Source organism: Balaenoptera physalus (assembly GCF_965194825.1).
Source record: "Balaenoptera physalus genome assembly, chromosome: 13".
Taxonomy (NCBI): Eukaryota; Metazoa; Chordata; class Mammalia; order Artiodactyla; family Balaenopteridae; genus Balaenoptera; species Balaenoptera physalus.
Window position 1 is genome coordinate 95,738,525 of NC_138892.1, and position 12,282 is coordinate 95,750,806.

The window sequence follows — 12,282 nt, forward strand, 5'->3', positions numbered from 1 at the left end:
TGCCCTTTGAATGGTGAGAGACACTAAAAAAAAATCCCTGTAAGAGGAACACAGTGCAACAGAGAAAAATGCCAGAGAACTTGTTTAACCAGTGTCGTGGAAAAAGGGCATAAAATTACCTGTGGAATAAATAGATATGCTTAGAAGCACGTAGAGACTGAACGTAAAAGACCAGGGACCAGTGGCTTACCCTTAAATAATAATAATGTTTAACATTTTGTGAGCCTTTACTATGTGCCTGGCTCTATGATCAGTGCTTGGCATGGATTAGGCCACATAATCCTCACAGAACCCTCTAAAGTAGATGTTATTACTGTCTTTATTTTACAGATGAAGAAAGTGAGGCTTACAGGGGTTAGTTAACTTGCCCAAGGTCGATAATGCATAAACATAAATGGCAGAGCCAGATCTTGAATCACATCTGACTTCTGAACCAGAGATCTCTGGTCTCTTAGAGTACTTTGTAGGTGATAAATAAATAACTCTCACATGTGTTATTTCCTTTGCCCTCACCTGTGTCTGATTGGCATCACAGGCCGTCTTTTGACCCCTGTGATAGATGAAGAAACAAAGGTACTCAGGCTAAGAAATGCACAGTTTGTCAGAGGCAGAACAATAACAACTAGTTCTGACACCAAATTCAGAATTTTTCCCATTGGGATTATACGTGAAAAGGGAGAAAAATTGGACAATTAGAGATCAGGTGAGCTGAACTAGGGAAGAGAAGAAGAAATGATTGTTCTGGAAGTCGGGGGGAAAAGTGAATTTATAACAATATATCAGAATTGGAACGACAGAGCCTGATGGAGGATGGGCAGTAGGGGTCCTCTAACTCTATGGTATAAGAAGCCTAATCAGATTCCCATCAAGGAGCTCAAGCTAGCACCAATTTCAACTCAGGATTATAGGAAGAAAGAGAAACCCGAGGTCACGAGCATAAATTGGTTATGCTATAAATCCAGATTAGTAGTAGCCTCAAAAAGAAAAGAAAAAGAGGAAGAAGAGAGGTGACGATAGAGGAAAGCTTCAAAAGGCTTTATTGGCACTTCTTTTACAACATGTGATGCGTCTCTTTTTCTTTAGGCAGTCAGCTACCTATAGCACCTTGCATATAAACAAGTGTTTAATTAGTGTTTGTTAAACTGAAGTGTTTGTTAACTGAGTTAGTGTTTGTTTATTTGATAAATAGTAGAGAGAGCAATTTTTCAGTCAAGTGTTAAGAGCCTAATATTATACAGGTAATAGGATAAGGAAGGATTGATTAGCATCTGCGAATTTAAAGCAGGGGGCTAGCAAACTGTGCCCAGTCTGTTTTTCTACAAGCCAAGAATGGTTTTTACATTTTTAGTAGATTATTAAAAATAAAAACAAAAAGAACATTGACCGAGACCATATGTGGCCCACAAACCCCAGATATTTACAACCGGGCTCTTTACAGAAAGTTTGTCAACCCCTGCCCTGAAGTATAGTCCATAAAGCAGAAAAAGTTAGACTTGTTTCCTTTTAGGAAATCAGATTAGGTAATGGAAACTGGTATTATATTTCATAGAGGGCTACATTTTCAAATGTGTACCTTTTCTTTTTTTCCCCACATGTAGGAAGGAATTGGTATTTATTTAGTATGATATTTTGCTTGGGACTTTGTATACTTTATTTCTCATACCCTTGAAAGATTTTATAGCTACTTTACAAATGAGGAAACCAGGCTCATAGAAGCTAAGTAAGCCTCCACATTTATTAAGTAGTGGGATTCATATTTGTCCGGGTTTCTCCAGATAAGAATATGGTAGAGAAACTTTATTTGTAAAAATTGAGTATGGTCTATTCAAAATTCTGGCTTGAAAACATCTAGATATCAGATATAGACATTTGTAGTCATTTTCGCCAGTATCTAAAATATTAAAAAAACACAAGTTGTACACACAAAAAATAGAATTGGTTGGAGAATTGTGTAATTTTATTATAAAAATTGCATTTGAAGGAAGGTTTTTGGATATATTGTATAGAGCTATAGAGAAAATTTAAAGAACAGAAAATTCAAGCCTCATATTAAAAACTTAAAATAATATTCACCCAAAAGAAAGATGAGACTTAAAATATTCTCAGTATAAAGTACAAAATAGGAAAGTGTATTCTGCATCAATAGAGAGTATACCAGGTAGCAGTTTATCTTTGAAAAACGGATTATTAAACAAATATTGGCTCATATGTCTAATTGTAAAGTTTTATGAAGAAAATTTCAGGGTGCAATGAAAACATGCAATGAGGGATCGAATACAGACTGGAGGGGTCAGAGGAATAGTTCCCCAGGAGGTCATTTAAGCTGAGATACAGGATTTAGGCAGCCAAAGACAAAAAGGATAATTATTCCAGACAGAGTGTGATAGGCCTTGAGGATGGAAAGAGCTTGGCTTATTCAAAGGATGATCACAGAAGGCCATTGTATCTCCCAATGGCTCTGAGAAGAGGAGTTATATCTGTTGGTTCATCATTGTCTATCCAGCCTCAGACGTACCTGCTGGCACCCAGTAAGCCCTCACCAAGGTTTACTGAATGAACAAAGACTGAATAGACATTTCGCTGGGAAATTCATGATGTAATTGTGAGCACCGGGATTGCCTGGGTGAAGCCTGCTCCCCTCCTCTCTGAAGCTCACCTAATTACATTAAACTCAGATTGTTGGTAATCCCAGGTTACTCTAGGCCACTGGCAACCCAGCTTTCCCAAACCTTCTTAACCGCTGTCAAAGGATCTGAATGGAGCTCGACCTGGAGAAAGCCTGCACAGAAAAGGCAGGAAAAAGGAATGTAGACCGCTTCAGCCGCATCTGATCCTGAGGAGGGAAAGTGAATTGGCACTATTCCAATGCCAGGACTGAATCTGAGATAGAATGAATACAGCTGCTTTTCTGAAAATAACCAGCTGAGGGGGGAGGCTGCTCTGTACTAGGACACATGATCCCAGGGTCTCTGGGTGATCACCGGGTGGCCAAGTAACACATGATGATCGGGCTTAGGCGTTTGATTTAAGAAGTTAAATACTGAAATGCTTCCTACTTGTGGAGCTTGATGCTTCAAAATCAAATCTGAACTTCTAAATTGGGATAATTTCACTTACAGGATGGATGCCTTGAGGAATTTATAAAGTAGAAAGAGGAGAGAGAGTTGCATATTTCCCCAGTGGGTGAAATAAAGTTGTAATAGACTTAGAAGGACTGTTTTACAAGATATTTACCGTAAGATGGAGGTGAAATAGGGGTTTACAACAATTAAGGAAAGAGAAGGTCACTTTAGGTGGGAAAGAGAATGGGAATTGGAGACAGAAGGAAAGAAAATATTTCAGGGCTATTGTGAAATGTTAGTTTTTGAGTTAACAAAAAAAGAGCCGTAAGTGGTGAAAGCAATACCTGTACAGCTGATTATACAAGAATTTAGTAATAAACTTGTCTGTGCTTTGTTTAAGCTTAAACGTTAGTGAACTTCAGTTGACAGTATCGGATTTTTGGGGTTTAATGTGAGGTTTGAGGAATTTCATACTGGATGTCAAAAGTCTATTTCCTTACAAAAAGAGAAATATTGGCTAGCAGATAAGGTAAATACTTGCTAAGAGTTGTGAGTTTTGTTTTGATCAGTGAGGAAAAAAGACACCCCCTGGGACCCCTGAAGAATGTTTTTCAAAGGTATGTTGGGAGGGGGATTGGTGGTACTGACTTGTGGAAAACTCTTGGTTGTTTATTTTAAGCAGAATGTTTCTTAAGTATTAAAATGACTGAGTTAGATATTGTCAATGTCACTTGGCTTATTTCCAGGGACTAACTCCTGCAGTTAACAGTTGATTTGCCATAAGACATCAAGTTAATGATAACTTTCTTAAAGTTACAGACATGTTTCTTACCCATTTTAAATGAGTCAACTTTTGTTAATATCATTTTGTAATTCCTTTTGATATTTGGTATGGAACTTAATAATGGACTAATTAATTATAAAAGCAAACTCTAAATCTTATCACTTTAAAAGTTTGACCTTTGAAGCCATCTTATTGAATATGTATATATTATATATATGTTATTTACATATAATATAAATAATATATATATATTTACCCCCTTAGGAATACTGATGTATTTTATTTTGTTCAGGGGATGTTCTCCTCAAAGTTTGTATGCATGTTAGATTATATGAATGCTTACTTAAAAAGTGAAAAATGCAGAGGAATTTTAAAAAAATTCTTTGAGCCATTTCGTAAGTCAAATGATCCTTTTGTAAAAGAGCATATCTATTCCAAATCATTTTCTATGTTAAAATAATTTTATATATACATTGCCTTAGTTTATCCCATTAATATACTGTGAGATTGGTGTGTAGTGGGTGGGACATAGAGTCCTACTTCATTTGAGTAATGAGAAAATTAAGGGTCACTGAGAAATGGTGTTTGTAAGAGGGGCTGCCAGGTAAGGTTAGAGCTGGACAAGAAATCAATAGTTGGTGAAACTGGACCAGTTCTCTTTTTTTTTTTCCCCCCCCAAAACAGGGTTCAGTTTATTGCTTTTGTAAATTAAGGATTGTGTCTCTTGATCTTTATTAAAGTAGAATATATGATAATCTAATTTACCTCAAATCAAAATATGTATATATACACATGTGTATGTATATATTTATATGATCACACACGTACACACAAAGCATTGTAAGGATGGTTTTAATTCGTGTGCGTGTGTGTGTGTGCGTGTGTGCGTGTGCGTGTGTGCGTGCGTGTGCACATGTGCCTTGTGTGTGCGTGTGTGTGTGCGTTTGTGCGTGTGTGTGTGCGTTTGTGCGTGTGTGTGTGTGCATGTGTGTGCGTGTGTGTGTATGCGTTTGTGCGTGTGTGTGTGCGTTTGTGCGTGTGTGTGCGTGTGTGTGTGTGTGTGTGTGCATGTGTGTGTGCGTGTGCGCATGTGCCTGTGTGTGTGCGTGTCTGCCACAGAAACCCCTGACGCCCTGGTGCATTCTCCACTACAGAGGCAGCTGCAGTAAGATCTAGCATTACAGGCCAGGCAGCCATACCTAATGGCCTCACAGACATTCAGCGGTTTATTCCTTCCTCATTTACTTTTTTTATTATCATGGTAAAATATATATAACATACAATTTACTATTCAAATCACCTGTGGTGTAAATTCATGGGCATCAAGTACCTTCACATTGTTGTGCAACTGTCAGTACCATCCATCTTCAGAACTTTTATATCTTCACAGACGGTTCCATACTCATTAGAGGGTAACTACTCATCACCCCCTGTACCCCGCCAGCCCCTGGCAACCACCATTCTCCTTTCTATCTCCATGAATGTCACTACTCTAGGTACATCATAGAAGTAGAATCATACAGTATTTGACCTTTGGCGACTGGCTTATTTTACTTGGCTTAACGGCCTCAAGCTTCATCCGTGTTGTAGCATGTATTAGAATTTCCTTCCTTTTAAAGGCTGAATAATATTCCACTGTATATATAGACCACATTTCACTTATCCATTCATCCGTCGATGTGCACTTGGCTTGCTTCCACCCTTTGGCTGTTGTGAATAATGCCGCTTTGACTGTGAGCGTACAAGTATCTGTTTGAGTTCCTGCTTTCAGTTCTGGGTCTACACCCAAAGGTGGAATTGCTGGAACACATGGTAATTCTGTGTTTAATTTTCTGAGGAACTGCCATATCGTTTTCCACAATGGCCACACCGTTAAAGGAATGTTTTAAATGAAAGGTAAAAACCAATCTTCAATTCTCTTAAGTCTCTGGATTTTTTTTTTTTTTTTTTGCCACGCTGCGTGGCTTGTGGGATGTCAGTTCCCCAACCAGGGATTGAACCTGGGCCCACAGTAGTGAAAGCCTGTAATCCTAACCACTGAGTCACCAGGGAACTCCCAGTCTCTGAATTTTTAAAATGAACTTTTCTAAAGTAGGATGAATATAGCTCCCTTGGGCTTTTATGTAACTAATAACTCTAGAAAATGTGAGCTGTGTCCTTATAGGTTATTGGTAGGCACATTTTAAATTAGTTAAAGTGGGGTCCCCAACCCCCCTGTTAGGAGCCGGGTCGCACAGCAGGAGGTGAGCAGCGGGAGAGTTAGCGGAGCTTCATCTGCCGCTCCCCGCTCCCCATCGCTCCCCATCGCTTGCGTTACCGCCTGAACCATCCCTCCCCCACCGCCCCGTCCGTGGAAGAATTAATTGTCTTCCACGAAACCAGTCCCTGGTGCCAGAAAGGTTGGGGACCGCTGAGTTACACTAGCTTCCTGCTTCTCCTTGGGGAATTCAAAAGTCTGAAGACATTATGAGAATGACATAGGTGAGTCTTAATTTTTCCAAAAAAAAAAAAAAAATATATATATATATATATATGTATATATATATATATATGTAGAGCAGAATACAACTGGGGAGATTCCCATAGGAATGAAAGAAACAGATAAAATTATCTCAAAATTAGTCAACCTTGCTTCTTAATCTAGTCTACCCTCCAGAATGCCCCCATAGTGATTTTATTAAAATTAGTAATATGACTGTTACTGCCTCCACTGGTTTGCTGCTTCCATAAAGACTGAGTCTAAATTCCTTTACATGATCTGCCAGGCCCCTCACAACTTCGTGTCAAGCTCTTCTCTGCCACATCATCTTTCATATACCCTGTGTTGCAGCCACACTGAATATCTCACTGTTCCCTAAAAACCGTGCCCTTCCACATACCGTGCTTTGCATATGCCTGGAATGTCCTCTCCTACCCGTAGATGTGCTGATTGACACACTCCTGTGTCTTTCAACACCTGGTTCTACTGTCTCCTCCCAGATGAAACCTACTGGCAGCTGCCCTAGGTTGATGGTTTCACAGTATTGTACACTGTTTATAACAAGACAGTAGCATTTACTAAGTTGCATTGTAATTATCTCTTTGCATATGTCTCGCTCAACTAAGTGCTCCTGAAGAAGAGAAACCATGGCGTTTCTTACATATGCCTTCATGTGAAGCACAACCCCTGGAAGGTGTAGACAGAAAATACTGAGTGAATTTCTTATGTGGTTTTGCTCACTGTATAGAATGTCTGCCTCTAATATGTAATCATTCCATCTGTAAGCTGGAATTCCTTTCATAATTTCAGCAATTATTAATAACTGAATATATCTTTTCATATGTAAAAGTATCAAGCAGGCAAATTTTTTCTTCAGTAGTTTGCTACTGCTCCATTTCTGGGCAGATTTCTTACATTTCTGGGCATACTGACTTCATCGGTAATGTTCTCACATTACCCTAGATTTCTCATCTCTTAGGAGAAAGTATCTGATAAGTTATACTTAAGTGTTAATGACATAATACATTATTACTCCCACAAGTGTTTGTAGTTTAAATGTGGTTCCTAGGGATGAAAATGCTTAATTCAAAAGAATAAATTTCCAGTGGTAGGAATTTCATTCACTGTATCCCTTGGGTAAATGGTATCATGTAAGGAAGCAGGAGGACTCTCTCTTGCCCCCTAAATCGCACTAGCATGCAGGCTTCCAAAAGCACCCCTGAATCTTCAGCACCTCCAGAGTGGTATTAACACTGGAAATATATTTCCTGAGGCTGCTGCTTTAAGGGCCTCACCCTTCTGGGATAAATTTCCCCTTCTTACATTTCCCCTTTATAATCTGAAAGTCCGGGTGGTATGACTCTTTTCAAAGTGCTTATTCTGCCTCCTTAGCTAAGTAGGAATTTCTTTTTCAAATGTTTAGAACTAGAAATAGGCAGTCATTTAATATTTAAGCTAGTTTCTATGAGTCAGTTATAGATATGAGGAAACACTTATTAGCTGACGTGGCATATTAAAGGATGATCTTTCTACTGGAAGCAAAATACTGCAAGAGTCAGATATTTGAACTCTTTCCAGTCTAGATTACTCAGAAGGAAGCAAACAGCAAGATTCAGTTTAATTGCTTGTTATTTTGAAGAAGGAAATGTTATGTGTATTTTTCTCCCCCAAGGACTGTGTCCAGGGCAGTATCATTTTGGTGTTTTTGCAGTTCTGTGAGATGTTTCCAATGCCTTAGAACTAAAAAACAAGTGAGACTGACATAAATGTATCTGGACCAGTGGAATGTTTCAAAACTTACGTAAGTAATTGTTCTTCTAGACTGAAGACTTGGTATTATTGGTACCCAGATCCTATTGATGTAATGATAACGTAGAAGGGCATACATAGATTTTGGCGTGGATTGTGTAAATGTGAAATGTTTATACAGATGTATAAGTGTGTAATTATATGTGTGTGTGTGTGTGTTGTGATTAAGTGTTTTTAAGTTTTGGCAAGCATTCTAATGGGCAGGGGTATCACGCACACACACAGAGCACAGAAACTGGGAGTTTGGGCTCTTACATTGGTCTGCCTGGGTTTGGGGCTTTACCGTGTACGCACTGTGTGATACTGGGCAAGGTGCTTTATTGTTCTGTGCCTCAGTTTCCTCATCTGTAGAATAGAGATAATAATAGTACCTACCTCTTAGAGGAGTTCAAATAAATTAATGCATGCCAAGAATTTATAACAAGGTTTGGCCCATATAAGCACTTAATAAGTGTTACCTATTGTTTCTGTAAATTTTTATTAAATACTGGCCACACAGGTGATTCAGAGAAGAGAAAATAATTACTCTGAAGAAAAATGATTGTTTTTAAGCCAAAGACATTAGTTAATTTTGTGAATTAAAATCATAATGTTTCTTCATCATTAAGAGATTATGGTATAGGGACATCCCTGACGGTTCAGTGGTTAAGACTCCACGCTTCCACTGCAAGGGGTGTGGGTTTGATCCCTGGTCAGGGAACTAAGATCCCACACGCCGCACAGCGTGGCCAAAAAAAAAAAAAAAAGAGAGAGAGAGAGAGAGATTATGGTATAAACAGGGATATGTGTACGTAGTTAGTGGTTTATTTATTATAATATATTTTGGATTATTCATTTCTGAGTGTATTTAAAGTCTTCCCTTTCATGACCAGATAATATATGTTTATGGAATGGTCTCCACTTTGAAACCTGTTTGGCTTTGGAAAATATATGTCTTTTGTCCATTTTGTGTTAGACTTCGATTTTGTCTAATCAGTGTTTGAAAGAAATGGCACTTTATATCCTTCCTTCCAAGAAAAACATTGGGTGTTTCAGGAAGTGGTCTTGGTGAGTCAGAGGATAATACTTTTTCCTCTGAGTCAGTTCTGAACCTCCTTGATATAAATAGGTGTACTTTTACCAAAACTTCTGCTTTTCAGATCAGATGTTAAAAATCATCATTTATACATGCCCACACCAACAGTGGTACTTTCATTGGTATTTCCACTCAGCATTGAGGGTCTTATCTAACTGTGATTGTAGAAATTCTGCTAAATAAATTCTTTAACAAAATTTTAGTTCAATTCTGTACTTCTAAATTTGTTTCTATTTTGCATCAATTTTTCTTTAAACAGGAGTCATTTGTGTCAGGTGGTCATTTATGTCAATCATAGAGGAAATTTATGTTGGTAATAATGTCCACTTGGGTCCCTAAAATTCTTTGTGTTTTCTTTTAGTACACATATATAAACTCTCCATAGCACATGCTTAATACTGGAATCATTTTGCCAAAGACTGTACGAGTTTGCCACACCCCAGAGCAAGGTCAGATTTACCAAGGAATAAATCACAGAGGTTCTTGCTAGCTACACTAAAAAATATTAAACATGATAAATAATTGCCAAATGACTAGCTGTTGCTAATGTTGAGTTGGTCAGGGAAAACTTTAAGAAAGGAGTAGGGATTGAGGAATTGAGCAGTTGCTGGATGGTTGATATAAAGTAGTGGGTGGGGTGTTTAGTTTAAGAGCAGAAGCCTATAGGTGAGCCAGTGCAAGAAATGCTCAGAAGAGTGCATGGTGCTAGGGGAGGTTTATAGGTGGGAAAGCCTGTGGGAATGTGGAAGCCCGGAGAGACTGCTGTGGGCAAACTCTTGTGGGTCTTGAATGGTAAGCTAAGGAATTTTCTTTTTGTGCGTGTGCAAATGTAACTGGTAGCATTCTTTATGCTGATTCTCATGTCTTTCTCTTGTGTCGTATTTGATTGACTGCAACTGGATTTTACTTCAGTGGATTTCATTTTTTAGAACCAGTATTTAAAGAAAAGATCTCCGTCTCTATTTTCTCCAGAATACAGTTCTTCAGGAAAATAAAGGAGCTGATAGATAGATGTAGATACAGATATAGATACAGATCTCAAGGGACCTGTTGCTTCTGTATGTCATCCTTATAACAATCTTATTCTCGTTTTACAGATGAGTAAACAGAGGCTCAGAGAGGATAAGGACTTGTCCAAGGTCACAGAGAGATGGTAGAATGAGGATTTACATTCAGGGGTGCCTATCTTTATAGCATGTTCTTTTTACTATTCACAATACCATAATAAAAGCATTGGAATATACTCAGTAAGTTTTTATTGTTTCCTGTGGCTCTGATAAAAAGCACCCCCAAAGCATTTTCCTTCTTGGTAGAAGCATTACTATTATTTTTTTAGGAATAGGAAAGTGGTCTTTGGATGCTAGGAAATTGCTCCTGGGCAAGCTTGCTCACCCGTCCTCTCAGGGAGCAGCAGTTGGACCATCTTTATTTTCTACAGTAGATTATCGTCATTTGAGCCTCTATAAAGTTTTCAAGGGCCATCAAATATGTTTAGGGATTATTTGTGGGTAGAGGTGATCCATGCTGTTGATCCTTTGTCCACTTATACTAGTAGATGGACAGTTGGTCATTTTTCTTTTTTTTCTCAGTCTTAAGCATTTGAGCCTTGGTGAGTTGGAGTCTTTGACTTTCTGTCTTGGCACATACAGTCATCACAAGAGCATGGCACTTAGCTTCATCCTGTTGCCTTCACGGCAGGGGAGCAGCCGCGTGGCTCTTGGCAAAACTCGCCCTCCCTGAGGTGACAACAGTGGCAGTTGAGATGAAGCACCACTCTTGTAAACACTGAGTCTAATATCTCATAAAATGCAAAGACTTGTTTAAAAAAAAAATTCCTTTTTAGCATCCCGGAATGAAATAGTTCAATTCTTAGGAGAGCAGGGAAATTCATCTTATTCTTCCTGGCTAACTAGTTTGTCTGCTACTGTGTGCTGCTATGTGCTATTCCCAGGGCTTCTTAGCAGCTAAATTGTAAAAAAAAAAAAAAAAAAAGAAAAGAAAAGGACAACATTCCTCATGTCACATGCTTTCTTCGTAGGCGGGCTTGGAGTTTATGAAGAGTTCAGCCAGTCCTCAAAGTTACTTATGTAAGGACCACCGCCATCAATGAGAACACAGGATACTTTTCGGCTCTGCTGTGTTCTGTCAGATGGTCTGTGTAGGTAAATTTGTATGACAGGAAGCAGGTCACTGAGTTGATGTGCTAGCCTTTGTCACTGATGTCCTGGAGCTAATGACATGGGAGCTGCAAAGAGCTCTTGGAGATACCCTGGTTTTCAGCTTAATCAGTACTGATTAGGAACTGATGAGTTTAAGTGACATGTCCAAGGGCACAGAGTTAGGAATAGTATTAGCAAAGCAAGGAATAGTATGGACTTTGGTGTTCAGTGTTCTTTCTAATCTCAGGACAAATCTAAATCAAGTTGACACCTAGGATGTTCCAGTTGGAAGTCCAGGAGTGGTATCTCCTCACACTCACAGAAAGAATGGTTGGGCTTTGGCAGGACTGATGTCCACCGTTGGAGAAGGCATGATGGAATTGGAGAGGCGAGAGAATATAGTTAGATTAGGATTTTTTTTCGACTCCATTTGCGGGTGGTAAGGAAGGTGGCTGGTAATAATAGAGGGCAGGATGGAGAGGCAAGAGGATGGATGGGGGTGGCTTAGAGGGATTTGGGAGAGAGTCCACACTGCCTGCCCTTTTCCTTGAGTAGCTCTTGTTAGAAGCTAGTGATGCTAAATGTTTTCTGTTTTTAACTCTTCAACTAGTTAAAATATTTCCTACTAAGTTTTTCTTGCTTTTAGAGCATCGTTTCATTCTTCTTAGTAAGAAGGTTTGAAATAAACATCTTAGTTTGAGCGCGTAAAAAAATAATTATGAGCCTAATTTTTTCACTCATTGAATACGCATGTAGTGAGAACTTACTACATGTTATGAGCTATGCTTAGCACTTGGTATTCAAGAAGATTATTTAGCCCCTGCCCTCAAGGGGTCTACAATATTGTGTACAAACAAGAAAATAGGAAGTTGCAATGCAGGGTGATAAGTACATCTCAGTGTTGGACTCAAGCC

General features: G+C 38.8%; 1 protein-coding gene across 12 annotated transcripts in view; it reads left to right on the top strand.

The window, feature by feature from the left end:
- The window catches only part of EPS8 (EGFR pathway substrate 8, signaling adaptor), a 211,352-nt gene that overhangs the window by 98,119 nt on the left and 100,951 nt on the right, over positions 1-12,282 (top strand). Inside the window, exon 1 of one of the 12 annotated variants that reach the window (XM_082421933.1) lies at positions 7,950-8,126. The exons of 10 other annotated variants lie outside the window; for them this stretch is intronic. The gene's annotated coding sequence lies outside the window, so the exon portion shown is untranslated. Of the gene's footprint in view, positions 1-7,949; positions 8,127-12,282 lie in introns of those variants that run through there. One more of the 12 variants, XM_082421938.1, reaches the window with a different exon arrangement.